Below are 18,209 nucleotides of genomic sequence, written 5' to 3' on the forward strand. Positions count from 1 at the left end.
ACACATCTTTGTTTCCACGTTTCTACGTCAAGCTTTTGAGCATTAGACTTCTTTTCTTTCTCTTTTTTCACTATAGTACATCACAGATGATCAAGGTTTCCAAATATATTTAGTCCTGCATACTTAGCTACTACCTGTAAATACAGGTAGTAAACTGTGCAGTGCATACTGGACAGGAGCACATGTGCAGATGCTGACTGGGAACAAATTTGCTCCCGGTCAGCTCCAACACTAGGGAGCCACGGTGGATAAGGAACTCTCCTGGTCCTGGCACTACTCAGCTCCTGGCTCCCCCCAGGAGCTGGAAACCAAGCAGCACTGGGATAGGGTAGATTTCTGCCTCCCCCCCATCCCAGCACTGCTCAGATCCCAGCTCCCCACAGGAGCTGGGAGCCAAGCAGCACCAGGACTAAAGCTCTCCTGCGCTCCCTGCTATGTAGTCCTCAAAAGTCCGAGAAGTTAAGACTATGGAACTATCAAGCTTGTTTATTCAGAGAGCCAGACCCTGCCTCCCATTCAGCTGTTCCCTCCTGCATTCCCAGGGCCAATGTAACAACTTATACATATCACTCTTAAAGGCACATCTTCCCCCTTGACATGTAACATACACCCATGTACTACTAATATTGGAAGTTTAATTCAACCCATAGTTAAACCATATTTTAACAGGTCTCTATTAGTCTATGTGTTGGCTTTTTAGCTCTGAGTGATCTGCTCAGCTTCTCTGCAGTCTCAGTCCTTACTGCTACACTTCTTGCTCAGTTTCCTTGTTCAGATGTCTCTGCTGTGACATTTTCAATCTCCTCTGTCATGTCTTGTTGCTTTGATATTAGCTCTGTTTCCTTTGGTGCATCTCATGATGCTGCTTCTTTTCTCCCATTTACAAGCTGCAAGTGTCATCTGTTTCTTCTTAACACCTGTCCTTCCGGTGTGACTACTTTATAGGATCTGGGAGCTATATTGATGGGAAACTAGTGCTTTATGTTTGCCCATCTGAAATAAGCACCGTATCTTTGTTGTTCCGTTGTGATAACTCCCTGGAACCCCTGTCATAGTACAATTTTTGTTTGAGGTTTTCAGTTTTGTAAAACGTTTTCGTGTTTTGTTTTTCATTCTGATGAGCATCATCCACAAGATTTGGCAGCCTGGATTTGAGCTTCCTGTTAAACAGCATTTCTGCTGGAGACAATCTACATTTCATGGGTGTTACCTTGTAATTAAAGAGTGACAGATAAAGATTGTTGTATGAATCTGTAGCTTTTCTCAATAGCCTCCTCACTATTTATACTCTATTTTCCACCAAACCATTGGATTGTGGGTATTTAGGACTTGAAGTGTTATGATGAAAACTGTATTTGTTTCCAAGCTCTTTAAAATCACGACAGTTGAATTGAGATCCGTTGTCTCTTGTGGAATCCAATGCCTAACAAATATCAGTTTGATGTGAGTTATGATGTGATTTGCTGTTGTGCTTTTTTGAGCAATGCAATTTTAGGATAGTGAGAATAATAATCCGTCACTAATACATAATTTATTCTTGCATACATGCATAAGTCAATGCCAACTTCATACCATGGAGCTACAGGCTCCTCCACAACCATCATGGGCTATTTTCTTTGTGCTGATCTGTACTTTAGACATGTTGTACAAGTCTTTATTGCATCTTCTATGTCATTATTTATGTTGGGCCAATATAGAGCACCCCTTGCCCTCATTTGCATTTTCTAATGTCTAGATGCCCCTCAGGTATTCTGCTTAATGTGTCTCCCTTTAGCACTGCTGGAACAAGTCGTGAGCCTTTGAACAAAATGCTATCCAGTACTGACAGCTCTTCCTTGAACAGAGAGTAGGGGCTAGGTATATGTTTTTCAGGCCAACCAGCACAAATAACAGTTATCACTTTTTGCAATGTGGTGTCCTGAGCAGTAGCTTCTGCAATTAGTGCCCACATTTTACCTGTGACAGGAATTATTCTTTTAATTGGATTAACATGTACTAAGTCTGCAACTGGACTTCTGTCATTTTCTGTTGTGTCATGTGCTCTGGACAACCTATCTGCAATACATAGATGTTTTCCTGGCATGTACTATACATCTAAATTATACTTTTGCAGTTGACAGAAAAGTCTCTGTAATCTGGGTGGCATATCTGGCAACCCTTTCTTTGCTGTAGTTACCAAAGGTTTATGATTAGTTTCAGCTATCACGGGCTTCCCATAGATGAATATATGAAATTTCTTACAGGCATATGCCAAAGCTGAACTTTCTTTCTCAATTTGTGCATACAGACAGTCTATCTTAGAGAGTGCCCTAGACATGCATGCTACTGGTCTTCAGCTATCCCCATGTTTTTGAAGTGAAGGTGCTCCAATTAATTTTTTAGAAGCATCTGTTGACAATTTAATGCATCTTTTAGAGTCATACCATTTTAGTATTGAAGATTTTATTATTTTTTTCTTCAAGTTTTTAAATCCAGTTTCATGTTCATGTATCCATATCCATTGAGCATTCTTTTGTAGGAGTAAACTAAGGTGTTTGCTATGCTTCAAATTAGGTAGATTATTTCCCTACAAGATTGTTCTTTCCTAGTATTCTTTGCACTCCTTCCTTATCCTATGACCCCAGCTGACTTTCTGCCCTTCGAGCAGGGGGCTGGACTCAATGATCTTCCAAGGTCCCTTCCAGCCCTAGTGTCTATGAAATCTGTAGATGGTGGCATGTTTATAATGGCTTTCACCCTTGTGGGAGCTTTTCTCCCAGATACATTATTTCTTTGATCCTGAATTTGCATTTTTATTTGTTCAGTTTCAAACCTGCTCTGTGAGCTCTTTCTGGTGCCTTTCTTAGCCTCAGGTCATGTTCTTCCATAGTATTTCCCCAAACTAATACATCATCAATATAAACCATAGTTCCATTAAGAACTTAAAAAATTTGTTGCACTTTTCTGGGTTCATCTACACTTGCTGATTTAAGGTGGATTAGCCATTTTTGAGGTGCATTCAGGGTGCAGGTCTATATGTACATGCCCTTAATGCACCTGAAATATGGCAATTTTAGACAATTCGCACCTAAATTTGATACCTGCAAAAGCAGTAGGTTCTGCAATTAGTGCCCACATTCTGGGGATTTCAATACCAGCAAAAGCAGGTATTAAATTTAGGTGCGCCTAAATGCACATGTAGATGCACTAAGACACAACATTGTGTATGTTGACTGACTTGGGACTAACTTTAGCTAGGCAAATGCACATTAAGTTTAGGCGCATGTAAAAGAATGTGTAGACGTGCCCTGTGTGAAATACTTCAGATGCAGAACACAGTCCAAAAAGAAGCATACAAAAGCAATACCTTCTGAAGGGCATATTGAAAGTACATAATCTAGTGCTATTTTTTTCTAGGGAAACTTGCCAAAACCCAGAAGAGGCATCCAAAGTAGAGAAATATTTAGCTTCTGCCATGTTACCTTTTCCCTGGTGGGAATGGGAAAATGCTCCCTTTTGATGTACCTGTTTATTTTCTTAGGATCCGGACACAACCTCAAGAATCTATCTTTTTTTTCTATTATGACCATGTTGGCTAATCTGTCTAATTCCTTTTCCAGTTTCTCCCTTAGTACAAGGGGAACATTTCTTGGAGCATGTATGGTTCTCGGCTTGATGAAGAGATGGGATCCGCTTGATGAAGAGAGGGAAGAGTGTCTTCATAGACAGGCTCGCTAACCTGGTGAGGAGGGCTTTAAACTAGGTTCACTAGGGGATGGAAACCAAAGCCCTGAGGCAAGTGGGGAAGCAGGAGACCTGGAGGAAGAGCAAGCAGGAGGGGGCAAAAGGCTTTCATACTTCCTAAGCAATCAGGGCAATCAACTAGTTACCTCAGGTGTACAGAACTGCATGGAGCCTGCGAAACAAGCAAGAAGAATTGGAAGTCCTTGCACCATAATGGAACTTTGACATGATTGGAACAACAGAGACATGCTGGGAGCTCGCATGACCAGAGCACTGTTATGGATGGGTACAAACTGTTCAGGAAGGACAGGCAGGGGAGAAGAATAGGAGGAGTTGCATTTTATGTAAAGAGCCATGTGATTGCTCACAGCTCCAGGATAAAGCTGGAAAAGATTTATCTTATACTGCACATTGTTGTCCTTTGAACAGCATTTGGGGTTGTTTTCAATAGGAAGAGTAACTGCTGACAAAAAGCTGGGTTTTTTGATGCAATCCTATTTATTTATCAAATAATGTTCAAAGTGTCCTGCTTCATTAGACACAGGAGAACAACACCCCCCATAAAATGATCAGTATTTTACCATTAAGATAGTAGATAAGTTGGTGAAAATCTATTTGAATTAAAAAAGAAAATTTAACAATGCTCTTTTTAACAGAAAGCGTTCCACTTTTATTATATTGGGATAGTAGGAGATAAAGAAAATTAACCAGGTGTATATCTTGATGATCTGCAGCCCTGAAATGTAGCGGTTTCTAAGAGGCCCCCATGTCATAAACCAAGTTAAAACCTTTTGTAATTGCTGAAGTCCTCCATAATGTTTTCAAAAAGGCTTGTTGAGAGTGTCTGGGTTAGGGTCAGAAGGGAGAACAATAAGGTTGATGTCATGCTGGGGGGTCTGCTATAGACCACCAGACCAGGAGGAAGTGGTAGATGAGGCTTTCTTCAAACAGCTAGCAAAAGTTTCCCAATCACAGGCCATGGTCCTTATGGGTGACTTCTATTACCCTGACATCTGCTGGGAGGGCAATACTGCAGTGCACAGGCAATCCAGAAAGTTTTGGGAGAGTGTTGGGGACAACTTCCTGGTGAAAGTGCTGGAGCAGCCAACTAGGGGCCATGCTGTTCTTTACCTGCTGCTCACCTACAGGGAAGAATTGGTGGGGAAAGTAGTAGTGGTTGGCAACTTGGGCAGCAGTGACCACAAAACGATTGAGTTTAGGATCCTGAGAAAAGGAAGGATGGAGTGCAGCAGAGTAAGGACCCTGGACTTCAGAAAAACAGACTTCAACTTGCTCAGGGAACTCATGGGCAGGATCCCCTTGGAAGCCAGACTGAGGGGCAGAGGAGTCCAGGAGAGCTGGCTGCACTAGGGCTGTGCAAAGCTTTGGGTCATGATTCGGAGATGATTCAGATGATTTGGAGGCTGAATATATGAATCTGAATCAAATTGGTGGAAGCTTTAGGCTTTCTGAATTGATTCGGAGCTTCTGAATCGCTTTGGAAAAGATTCGGAGCCAATTCGGCGATTCAGCCATAGAGTATAATGGATAATCAATACAATATTTATAACTTTGTTGTTTTTTTGCCTGATTTGGATTAAACTTGCAGGAGTGCTAGCTGCTGCTGAGAGCATGAAGTCTATCAAGCTTGAAGAAGATCAGTTTAGGGTTTTGGGGGGAACTGCACCCCAAATTCCTGAAAGCAAAACTCATGTCACATGTAACTGTTACATCATGGTGGGGGTGAAACTGCAGGAATAGTAGCCCCTGATAAGGCCACAAAGCCTGCCAAGTTTCAAGAAGATCATTGCAGGGGTTCGGGAGGAACTTCACCCCAAATTCCTGAAAGCAAAACTCATGTTGCGTGTATTTGTTACACCACAGGGGCATAAAAACTACAGGGGTGGCAGCCCCTGGTGAGGCCACAAAGCCTGCCAAGTTTCAAGAAGATCAGTGCAGGGGTTTGGGGGGGAACTGCACCTCAAGCTGCAGACAAGTAAAACTCATGACAGGTGCTTTGGCAACTGACTGTGTCCATCTTGGGGCAGTTGATTGTCTGTATTAATTCTTTCCTCTTCTTAGTCTGTGTTTTTGTAAGTGTTAATTGTTGCTAATTAGCTGGCTACATTAGCTAGCTACTGTGTATTGAGCTAGTCCCTGAGTGAATCATGATTGATTGGTAACTGGTAACACAGTAGCTTAGCAGCCAGGCCTGCAGTAGTGCCATGCCCCCACCCCAAGACACAGTCAGTTGCACAAGCACCCATGTCACAAGTTTTGTCTGTCAGCCCCAGAACCCTGAAGCCCTGCACCTATCTCCTCAACAGCTGGCAGGCTTTGTGAAACTTGGTAGGCTTCATGTTCTCAGAGGAGGCTACCACCCCTGCAAGTTTCATCCAAATTAGGCAAAAAACAACAAAGTTATAGATATTTCATTGCTTCCCCGTTATACCTTATGGCCGGATCTCTCTGGCGGCTCCAAAGCTTCAGAGCCACTTCAGCCAGATCAAAGCAGAAACCTGGTCTGGAGCTCCGGATCGGATCCCTGGCATCCAAGGCAGCTGGATCCAAACCCAGATCGAATAACTGCCTACTTGCACAGGCCTACTTTAAGGAAGCCTTACTGAGAATGCAGTAACATACCATCCTGATGCACAGAAAAACTAGCAAATATGGAAGAAGACCAGCTAGGCTTAGCAGGGAACTCTTTAGTAAACTAAATCACAAAAATGAAGCTTATAAGAAGTGGAAACTTGGATAAATAGGAAAGAATATAAAAACAGTGCTTGGGCATGTGGGGATGAAGTCAGGAAGGCCCAAACTCAATAGAAGTTGCAGCCAATGTTCCCTCTAAGGAGCACCAGTCTGTGAGCGCCGCCTTGATCTGTGAGCGCACCGCCTCAGTCTGGCGTGGGACACTTACCGAAGGAGGTTGGGGGCCAGCGGCTGGGGTCCAGGGCCAGGGGCCGGAGGCTGGAGCTGGGAGCCAGGGACCAGAGGCCAGGGGCTGGAGCTGGGAGCTGCGGGCCAGGGGCAGAAGCTGGGGGCCAGGGGCTGGGAGCCGGCAGGGGTCGGTGGCTGGAAGCTGGGGCCAGAGGCTGGGGCTGGGAGTCAGGGACTGGGACCGGGGGCCAGAGGCAAGGGGCTGGAGCTGGGAGCCAGGGGCCAGTGGCTGGGGCCACAGGCTGGAGGTTGGGGCCAGGGACTGGAGCTGGGGGCCAGGGGCTGGAGTGGGGAGACAGTGGCTGGAGGCTGGGGCTGGAGGCCAGGGGATGGAGTTGGGGCCAGGGGATGGAGGCTGGGGCTAGAGGCCAGGGACTGGAGCCAGGGGCCAGGGCCTGGAGCAGGGAGACAGCGGCTGGAGGCTAGGGCCAGGGGATAGAGCTGGAGCCTGGTGCAGGCTCCGCCAGCTCTGGGGAAGTGCTCCACTTCCCCACAACGGGAGGAGCCACTGCCTGCCCTGAGTGAGGTCATCTCCAGAACACTGCAGGACATGCCCCCAGAGGCCATGCCAGGGAGTGGAGCAGTGTCCTGGAGCCAGCGAAGCCTGACTTAGGGCTGGCAGTGGCTCCTCCCTGAGGTGAGGCAAGGCAAGGACGGAGGCTGGGGCGGGCAGCTGGCACAGGCTCCTGGCTCCAGGGAAGTGCTCCGCTCCCCAGCCCTGATGCGGAGGAGCAGAGCACTTCCCCGGAGCCGGCGGAGCCTGCACCAGGCTCTGGCTCCAGCTTCTCCTGGTGCGGCTGTGAAAAGGCTGTGCATAGCTGCACTTCTGGTTGTGCACGGCCACACACGCGTACGCCTTAGAGGGAACCTTGGTTGCAGCTAGTAAGAGATGTGAAGGGGAACAAGAAGGGTTTCTACAACTATGTTGGTAGCAAGAGAAGGATCAGGGAAAGTGTGGGTACCTTATTGAATGGGGGAGGCAACCTTGTGACAGAGGTTGCAGAAAAGGCTGAAGTGCTCAATGACTTTTTTGCCTCCATCTTCACAACTCCCAGATTATTGCACCGGACTGCACAGTTTGGGGAGGAGGTGAGCCCTAGGTGGTGAAAAAACAGGTTAGGGACTACCTAGAAAAGCTGGCTGTGTATAAGTCCGTGGGGCCAGATGGGATGCTCCTGCTCCTTTCTGTAACCTCCTGCAAAGTGATTGAATCTTTTACATTTGTTGCAGCACTTATCAAATCCAGGGCATTGCATGGGTTTGTGGTAACCACCACAGCATCTGCAGCTGACCACAGTTTCCTCAAGCAATTCTCTTTGGCATCCACTTGCTTGCTTCATAGTGAGGTCCTCCTTTTTGTATTGTTTGTATGTTTTCTTAGGTTTTTGCAGTCTTGTAATCCTGTCTAGTTCAGCTGGCTCTGCTTTTTCCTCCAGCTTCTGCAGTCTGGCATTTGTTATCTCAGCCATTTGGCACATTCTAACTACCTTTTCCAAATGAAGCTCAGGATCCTTTAGCAGTCTTTTCCTAAGGCTTGTATCCCTTATACCCAATAGAACCATAGAATGTTAGGGTTGGACGGGACCTCAGGAGGTTATCTAGTCCAACTCCTTCCTGAAAACCAGACCATCCCCAACTAGATCATCCCAACCAAAGTTATGTCTAGCTGGGTTTTGAAATCCCCCAAGGATGGAGCTTCCACCACTTCTCTGGGTAACTTGTTCCAGTGGCTTACTACTCCCTAGTGAGAAAATTCTTCCAATACTTTTTGGTCTCTGATAATGGATTCTTTTAGATCTCCAAAGTTGCATGTCTGGCTCTTTGACAAACTCCTCTGAAGTCTCATTATTTCTGCTGTCTCATGTGGAAATTATACTGTTCAAAGATTTCATTTTGTTTGGGTATACAATATTTCTCAAACTTTTTTTTTAATTACTGTGCCATAACTTTTCTGTTCTGCTTCTGACAGTTGTAGGCTATTATAAAGAGACAGAGCTTCTGGGCCTGCTATATTTAAAAAAAAAGCTACCTTGAGTTAATCTTTCTTCTCTGTAGCTCTGCTGGCCATCATATATTTGGTAAAGCTCTGCTTAAATTTCCTCCAGTTTTCTGCTGCATTTCTGGACAGCTTTAACTCTTTTGAAATTTTTAGTTGCTCCTTTTTTTTTCCACTTTCTTCGTACCCCACTCCTCATACCATGTGTAGTTCTTAAAAGACCAAGGAGTTAAGATTATAGAACCATCAAGCTTGTTTATTCAGAGTCAGATTCTGCCTCCTGTTCTGCTGTTCCCTCCCGCAATCCCCATGCCAAGGTAACAACCTATACATAACACTCTTAAAGACATCCACACACCTGCCAGCCCCCAAGCTAGCACCCAGGAGGAGTCTGGAGCTCCCCCTGGCTGCTGCAGAGGGCCAGAGCAGGTTTGAGACAGTCTTACAGCAAGCTGCTCCCAACAGGAGCATATTTGCTTCCAATAAGGAGCACATGTAGACGTGCTCCCCAGGAAGGTTTACTAGGTTTACTGCACAGAATTTTACTGTGCAGCAAGCCTGTGTAGCATTCATTGAACATGTAGACAGACCCAGCTAGTTCTCTGAAAAATTAGTGCTAAACCCTGAAGTCAAGGAGCTAAATTAAATTTGGCCTCTTGATGCCAGAGGAATTGAATTGCTATTTCATGGTTAAACCCTGTATATTTCAAATGTCCAGTTACTCCATCAGGTTTGCATACACTACTTGCATTGACTTCATTGGGAATTGCTCACATGCAACTAACAGAATAATTAGGCCCCTGAAAATTTCAACTTGTGTCCCCAAGCATAGCTACTGTATTTTTAACTGATTCAGAAAGACATATATCTGTGACCCCAGACCAATGACTGAGAGCAGACATTAGCACCCAGAAAGCTAGTACTATCTGTTCCACATGGGATATACATCAATCTATAACCTGCACAGCCTGTATTTAAAATACAAACTTCGATATAGCACGAGGTAAGTATTTCTGTTACCATGACACTGAGCAAGAAGGTAAACATTACTCTCCCTAGAAAATGAAATACAAGGTAACAGAACATTTTAGCAAGTCTAATGACAGAACTCAGAGCCATAATAACAGAATATAGAAGACAAATGAAAAGACTCATTTTGAAACTCTGAAATGAAAAAGAAAATATTGAAATATTTTGCATACAGAAGAAAAGAGATTTCACATACTCTGTCTGAAAGTGACAGAAACAATGTGTTTCTCAGAGGCTGGTTTTTATATCTGAATTCACAGTCTGTGGGATAGAGTTGAACAAGAAGCTCCGTAGATAATTTCTACAAATATTCCAATTAGAAATCAGATTATTTCTCAAAATACAGGAAGAAATAATCCAAATACCACAGACATGTAGAGGAGTTATTAATTACTATTAGCAAAAAGTTATTATTGGAACGCTCATGAAAAATAATTTAATTTTTTCATACCAGATATAGCTACACCTTTTAAATCTAGTATTTTCAAACTGGGCTTACTTAGGCACACATATAATATAATGCAACCAATTATACAAACAATAAATAAAACCTTCAAGCAAAATATAAAAGGTCTATGACCATATGTGATCAAAATTATATAAATGCACGCAGTTCAGTGCAAAGAAAACAAGCCAATAACAAAAGGTAAACTGAATTAATGACAACATTCAGGCTAAGCATTCCAGGATCAATCTGTCACAATCTCTTCTGTAAAAGTAGATGAGATCAAGTTATTGATTTGAGACTAGAGGGATTCTAATTCTGGTTCCAGCTCCCATACTTCAGGCTCAATTTGTTACTAGTTTTAAATAACTTCTAGTGATAATTTAGTAGGAGTCCTGGTGTTCGACATATACAAGGAATAAATTAGATTTTAGGCCTTGAAGTGCTTAACTGCATCTTTATGTGGGATAGTAATTAGCAGAGGTGTAACAACATGGCCAAGCACCCACAGCAGCTGCCACAAACAGGGGAAGCAGCAACTTCCAGTTGCAGATGCTGCCTGACTGCGATAATGCAGCTGCAGCAGCAGTGGTTTTTTCCTGCAACCCCTATGCCTTGGGCAGCTGCCCAGCCACCACACCCTAGTTACACCACTGAGTAATTAGACCCTGACTCAGTTAGGTACTTAAGCATGTGCATAACTTCACAAATGTGATCTTGTTAAATCAGGGCCTTAAGCATGTGTCTAACACAAAGCCTGCGTATTTAAGTCCCACTGTCTACAGTGAAGCAAGTAGTTAAAGCCCTGAAAAGGGATGCTTTCCTAAATCAAAGGCTTAGAACAGACTACCTTGCAGCCCTAAACCTATGATTACTAACCCCTCACTTGTTACCTTACATTCAGCAAAGATTTAAAAGCTTCTTTGGATCCATTCAGGAAGAGCCTCCCCGGAGCAGACAAAAGTCAGAGACATTCTTTTTTAAGAGTCCTGTTCCCCTTCACCCAGCATTGTGGCCAATTCAACCAAACAAAATCTTGTGACCCCACAAGTGGAGGTTATTTACTGATCTTAATAGAGTTGTCCACCTTAATGCTGAATGACTGAAATACATCTTTAACTGAGCCAGGATCTTAGACTGGACTGCCATTTTGATGTTCTCATCAGGGAAATGATGCTGTAAACACCCATACTTGATTCACACACATGGTCTCTTGGTTGCCTACAGTTAGACCCATCTGTTCGGATGGCATCCTGCCCACCCAAGTTGCACATGGGAATACATGCTGGGCAACGATTGGATTAGGTAAGTGTTTCTCAAACTGGGTCGGTGTCGACTTCCTTTTGGGAACGCCCAAGAGAAAAAGAAACATTTTTTTTAATGGATTGTTTTCATTTATTGCTATACTATTGATACATGGGTTTGCTGATTCCTGGAAATCTATGACCCTGCAGGAAATTAAATCAGAGTTTTTGCTTCATCCTGTTTTTTATATGTATTTTACCACTCCCCATCTATTTTAGATGCAGGTTTTGGTTTTCACCTTTCCCTTTGTAAAAGGCTTTCCACAAGGGAAAGCCTGACTATCATGCCATATTAGAAGTAAGATACTGTGCAGTGTTTGAGAGATCCTACTGTAAACGATGATTCTGCATGGTACTACAAGCATCATCTCATCTACAGAAAAATACCTGCTTTGGAAAGCGTTGTCACCATCTGATAATTAAACTAACTGCTCTGGTTGAAACCTACTTATTATTGTCCAAATATCTTTGATTGCCCAGACATTTATGGATAGTCTTACTAAAATCCACAGCACAAATTTTGGGGAAGACAGTGGCAGGCAACATTCATGTCCCCAAATGAGTACAGCTGCACAAATACAGCTCAAAATAATTCAATAAATATCCCTTCGTCTCCCCCCTCCAACCTTTTGTGTGTGAGTCATCATTGGCCCCTTAATTTTATAACTCAAAATTTGAAACAAAATAATTTCCAAACCCAGGCTTTCAATTCCTGTAAGCCAAAGAACTTTGTTATAGTGAGGTGTATTAGACAGTGTCCAGTGAAACTACTGTCCGTCGTAATGCTGTTTATTGAAATTGGGGAAAAGGAAGGAAACTGTGGCACCCCTTTCTCATTCAGATAAATTGTACTTTTGAATAGAAAGCTACCTTTATTTAAAAATAAAAATAATATGATGTAATCCTGTTCCTTTGCATCTGGGAAATAAAAGCCTCTTCAGTGTGTTCCTGCTTTCTGATTCCACTATTTTGACATGATGTCAAGATGCTCGCATTCTGCTGTAGGTCTCAGATCACAGTTGGAGTGACTTGATTCAGTGTTGAGTCAGTAGTGTCAACAAGTCTCCCAGCACAGTCAAAGAGCCTCAGTGTAGCCTCAGAGCAGATAGTGTCAGAGAGACCTTTCCCCTAAACTAAAGCAGGGAGACAGGTGATTTATTTTTATTTTTAGTTCTCTGTTTTGTTCTTTCTTTGACCCAACTGCACAGAGCTCCTGCTTCTAATTACCTGCATTTTAGCAATAAGTGGTCAGAAATACCCCTCTCTCAGCATGAAAGAGCTATTATAAAAGCCGAGTGGAGTAATATTTTCTTAAAAGAATGAAATACCATCCTCAGACAGGAACCAAAGTACTACATTTCTTCAAACCAGCCAGCATTGCAGCAAAAATTGCTAACAGAGCCAGATGGTCCTTTGGAGGTACTGGGCCATATTGCGGGGCTGGGTATAGCTGCATCATCCCAGGGGGAGCTGCAGGAAACATTATGCCTGGGGAAGTCCCTCCAGATTGAACATGCTGCAGCATCTTTTTCTGTTAGTAGTCCAAATGTTAACCTCCTCAAACAGCAACCAGTTTACCAAAACCTTGAGGTGTTGCATCTTATCTGACTAAGGTATTTTTAATCCAAAAATGAAATCATGCCCCAATAGGAGGTTTGCTATTGATTTCAGTGAAGCTTGTGCTTCACTCCAGATATCTGTTAGATGGCAAATACACTTGAGTATAGATCATCAGAACTTCCTCATTCTCACAGGAGTCAACTTCATGTTCCAGACAGATGCAGAAAGAGGTGCCTTCCTTAAAGACCATAAAAATGAGTGTATGGGCAGTGTCATATAGTGAGCAGGAGACAGTAACAAACCCATTTCTAGAGGAAGGAAAAGCAAGCTGTGATTATTGTAAAATTCCCAAGCAATTGAACTAGTATTTGCCCTCTGCCACTAGCAAAAAATGTTGAGGTATGGACTGTTAAAAAGTAATGAAGACTTTGGATTTGAATCAGGGCTTGGATTTTCACTGGATTTCTCTGTCAGCTGCAGCCTCCTGAACATAGAAGGTCCCTGTAAGAGATGTGACAGTGATTACAAGCTGCCAGCATTCCCTGTACTTAAAGGACCTGGAAATGGCTGCTGCAACCACAGAAGTGATAGGAGCTGGTGGGAAAGGGAGCACGGCTGTGATACCTGAGTTAGACACTGTGGCTTAGTGCTTCTTAGGCAGCCTCAAAATGGGGGTTCAGTGGAGCCCAAACTGCAATATAAAGGCACTGCTGTCAGACAGGACAAACTTGGAGGGAAACAGCAATGCCACTGTCTGTCTTCCTTGGCTGGCAAATCCAAGTCTTATAGCCTTATCCTGGTGGGCACATGCTGCCTTCCACCCACTTCCCTAGGGCAAAAGTCCCTTTGTCCTCTGCTATTGGTAAAGGGTGAATAGTAGTGGAGTCGCTTGGCAATTTCATAACAGCCACAGCTTTCTTTTCCTTCCCCAGAAAAGGGGTTGGTATCTCCTGCTTACATTCAGAAAACTACATAGGAGGGTTCAATCTATGCAGACCAAGAAGTCTAGGGCTAGGAACAGACGTTCAAAAAGCTTGAGCCTCCATTGATTCAATATTTGCAGCTAACCTGCAGAGAAACCAGTTTGAACCAATTTGCAAGTAGATAGACATTCACTTTTGATTCAGGAAATGCAGGCACATGCTAGGAGCCAGGGAGTGGTAAAGTAAGCCCTCCCTTCCCTTCCTTAGTGCTGAGCTGAGGGAGGTGGAAGTGGGGCCGGGCCCCAGCAAAATGATTAGGGAGGGGTTTGTACCCCCACCCTGGCCTGCACAGTCACCAGCCAGGGTGTGTCCGAGGGGGAGAGGGAGGAAAGGAAGCAGCCCTTGCCAGGATTTTCCAACCCCACTCACTGCTCAAGGGGCAGGGAGTGTTGTCAACCCCCAGCTAGTACTCTGAAGCAAAGGATGGGGGGAAGGGAAGAATGCTTGTGTGCTGTGCATGCATCTGTTGAGGATATTGAGCTTTTCAGTCTCCCTCTCTCTGCTTCTTCATGCTGTCTGAAGCAAACTGACAGGCACTACATTCATTGCAAACCAAGTCATTTCTTACAACTCTCTCTGTCCCCACATTGACACCAATCCAGCAGTCAGCAGGGAGCTTATCAGAACACAAAGCTTATCAGCCCATCAAGAAAAAAAAGCATCTCTCATTAGTTCAAGATCTTCTTAAACTGCTTTTTGCTTAGGGGCAATGAACTGATTATGGTTAGGGGCAACCAACATGGGCTCATTAGAGGCAGGGCCTGTCAGACCAACCTGGTGGCCTTCTATGACCAAGTCACAAAATCATTGGATGCAGGTGTCGCAGTGGATGTAGTCTTTCTGGACTTTAGGAAGACCTCCTACACTGTCTTTCACCCCATTCTCATTAAAAAATTAGGCGACCGTGGTGTTGATGCCTACACAGTCAGATGGGTTGCAAATTGGCTGTAGGGCTGCACCCAGAGAGTGGTGGTGGATGGGTCATTTTCGACCTGGAGGGATGTGGGCAGTGGGGTCCCCCAGGGCTCGGTCCTCAGGCCTGTGCTGTTCAACATCTTCATCAGAGACTTGGACGAGGGGGTGAAAAGCATCTTGTTCAACTTCACAGATGACACTAAGATGTGGGGAGAAGTGGGCATGCTGGAGGAGAGGGACAGGTTACAGAGGTGGGTGGATGAGAACAGGATGGGTTTCAATACTAACAAGTGCAAGGTATTGCACTTGGGGAGGAAGAACCAGCACCATACCTACAGGCCGGGGAACTCTCTTCTCATCAGCACAGAGGCAGAAAAGGATCTTGGAGTTATTATAGATTCCAAGATGAACATGGGCCGCCAATGTGAGGACACGGGCAGGAAGGCCAACCACACCTTGTCATGCATCCACAGATGCAACACGAGCAGATCCAAGGAGGTGATCCTCCCTCTCTATGCAACAATGGTGAGGCTGCAGTTGGAGTGCTGTGTCCAGTTCTGGGCGCTGCACTTCAGGAGGGATGTGGCCAGTATCGAGAGGGTCTAGAGGAGGGCCACTCGCGTAATCAGGGGGCAGCAAGACAGGCCCTACGAGGGGAGGCTACGAGACCTGAACCTGTTCAGCCTTCACAAGAGAAGGCTGAGAGGGGATCTGGTGGCCATCTATAAACTGGCCAAGGGAGACCAGCAGTCCCTGTTCCCCTGAGCACTACCAGGACTGACAAGGAATAATGGCCAAAAGTTGAGTGAGAGTACATTCAGGCTAGATATCAGGAGGCACTACTTCACAGTCAGGGCGGCTAGGATCTGGAACCAACTTCCAAGGGAAGTGATTCTCGCCCCTACCCTAGGGGTCTTCAAAAGGAGGCTAGATAATCACCTAGCCGGGGTCATTTGACCCCAGCATTCTTTCCTGCCCGTGGCAGGGGGTCAGACTTGATCATCTGTTCAGGTCCCTTCCAAACCTAACAACTATGAAACTATGAAAGCATTTTTAAGGAACAATGGAGGGACATTACCAGCTGACATATTAATTAGCTTCAAAAAGGCGTAAGTGGATGCTGTTCTGTCTACCTTTATTCCAGTGAAATTGGACACACACACATAGACACCTCTCAGCACTAGCTAGCTTGCAGGGTGGCATGACCATGATCAGATGCCAGCTGTGGGAAAAAGGAGGGAGGGAGAGGGATCCACATGCTTGAGCAGCGTGTGGACGCTGCTGTACTTGCAGTCTCCACCTCCCTCTCAGCCAGCTGGAGCTCCAGATAGGGAGGAGAGAGGCAGGGCCAGCCCTGCTCTCTGGAGCAGACAGCCCAGCCTAGCCCAGGTTTAAGAAGCATGCTAAGATTCTGGGGGACACTGATTTAACTTAAACCAGGAAGGGGTCTGGGACAGAAGTTCCATAAGCCAGTTTGACCCAAGTCAATTAAGTCTAATGGTACATTCAACCAGGTTTATCTTAAACCAATTTCAGCCATTTTGAAACTGGTTTATGTGCACTGAACTTAAGTTCTGCTACAGGTTTAAACAAGTTTCTAGTCACTTAAATCAGTTCATGTGTAACTTCTGTCCCTAGCTTAGATGACTGGCACTGCATGGCATTAAAAATATTCAGTAATGGACTAGTTCACCTACTGCAGCTCTTTTAGGAACATCCTGGAGCACTGGAAAGTACTGAGGTTGGCTGAATGCAGCTGTGACACCCTGGGACAGCCATAGCACCTCAGCGTGGACATACTACAATGGCTTTTAGTCATTTGGTGGAATAACATCTGCTAGTGGTCTCTGTGTTCATGTAAATATGAATCCAGGTTCCCCTTCCACCTTCTACCCCAAAAGCCTATGTAACATGTTAGGTGGAAAGAAGCCTCTTTGTGCAGGTGTTCTGCACACATACGTCTCAAAAAGGGATACTGAATGGCATAAGTGGTGTGTGGGCTCTGAGGAGGACCTGCACACCACTATGAGTTGCACCTGAACAGCAAACTTTAATGACCATAAACTGGATATGGAACAAAACACAGTGGTTGAATGTAATTACTCTCTTGTGATATGTTACTGTACCTTAGGAAGGGATGTAATCAACATGACATTTACATACTGGTGAAGCATCTAATAACTGCTGCACAAGATCTTGGTAAATTTATACACATGCTGACTCCTGGCTAAGGACCACAGACAGAAAGCATATTGCAGTGCAGCATACTGGGTGGTGTGGTGACTCATGGAGAAAAGCAGGAATTTGTGCTAGAAAATGGCATTTTGGTATTTTTGGGGTTGTTTTTTTTTTTAAGTCTTTCATAATAATCCTGGAAAAAATAATCCCCATGCTAAACAAAACTTCATGTGGTACTTAATAAAGAGGTATTGCAACACCTGTAAATGCAGAGAATTAATGAAAAGGGACCTAAAGATGTCAGATGGATAGAAAATGAGATTCAGCCAGAAAAAGCATTCTAGACACCATGGTCAATGGGGGAGTAATAAAACCTGTAACTCTGATGAAGATCAAAGGGCAGGAAATTGCATTAGCTTATAGCAAACACTTATAGCAGAAGAAAGGCAAGATGATTTGGCTGACTAAACATCTATACCATGGGCAACTCCTAGAGTAATAGTTGAAGGTGCTGAGCTCCCAGGGTTTCAAGCGGTGTTGTGCATTCAGCTCCTTCCAGAGCTATGTCTCATGTCATCATGAGTAAGAGAGGTGGTAGTCCCCAGTTCCCTGATGGAACTGCACCTTGAATAACAAGTACAACACTTTGTTGCACTGTAAATATAGCAGCTTTTAGGTACCAGCAATATGTTACCATCTGAGAAAGAATACAGAGAAAGAAATAAAAATGATAAGTTATTAAAAATTACAGGTCTGAATCACAAAAAAGACTAGGAAATCTAAATGGACTAAAATGCAACCTTGATGCAACTTTGAAGAAATGACGTCTGCTTACACCAAGGTTGCATGAGGCTGAATGTGTATAATTAAATTAAATGATGACTCCCATTTGAAACATACATGTTGTTTTCACAGCTGGGCTAAATTAATCCCTGAGGTATGTACACTCTCTTCATCTGAGTCAAAAGAAGAATAAATTTATCCTTCTATATTGTAATGTGCATCTAAACAGTGGTGTAGCCTACAATTTGTGTGCATACATATGGACAAAGCAGGCTGTATTCAATTTGGGTTTGGATTTGGCCTGATTCGGGGGACAGCGATTTGATTTGTTGATTCAGATCACTGTCCCA

General features: G+C 44.2%; 1 pseudogene; it reads right to left on the minus strand.

Moving 5' to 3' along the window:
* The window catches only part of LOC149857222 (plasmanylethanolamine desaturase 1-like), a 134,910-nt pseudogene that overhangs the window by 104,790 nt on the left and 11,911 nt on the right, over nt 1-18,209 (minus strand).

This window comes from Crocodylus siamensis, chromosome 9 (genome assembly GCF_052110815.1).
Source record: "Crocodylus siamensis isolate JL-2025a chromosome 9, ASM5211081v1, whole genome shotgun sequence".
Lineage (NCBI taxonomy): Eukaryota > Metazoa > Chordata > Crocodylia > Crocodylidae > Crocodylus > Crocodylus siamensis.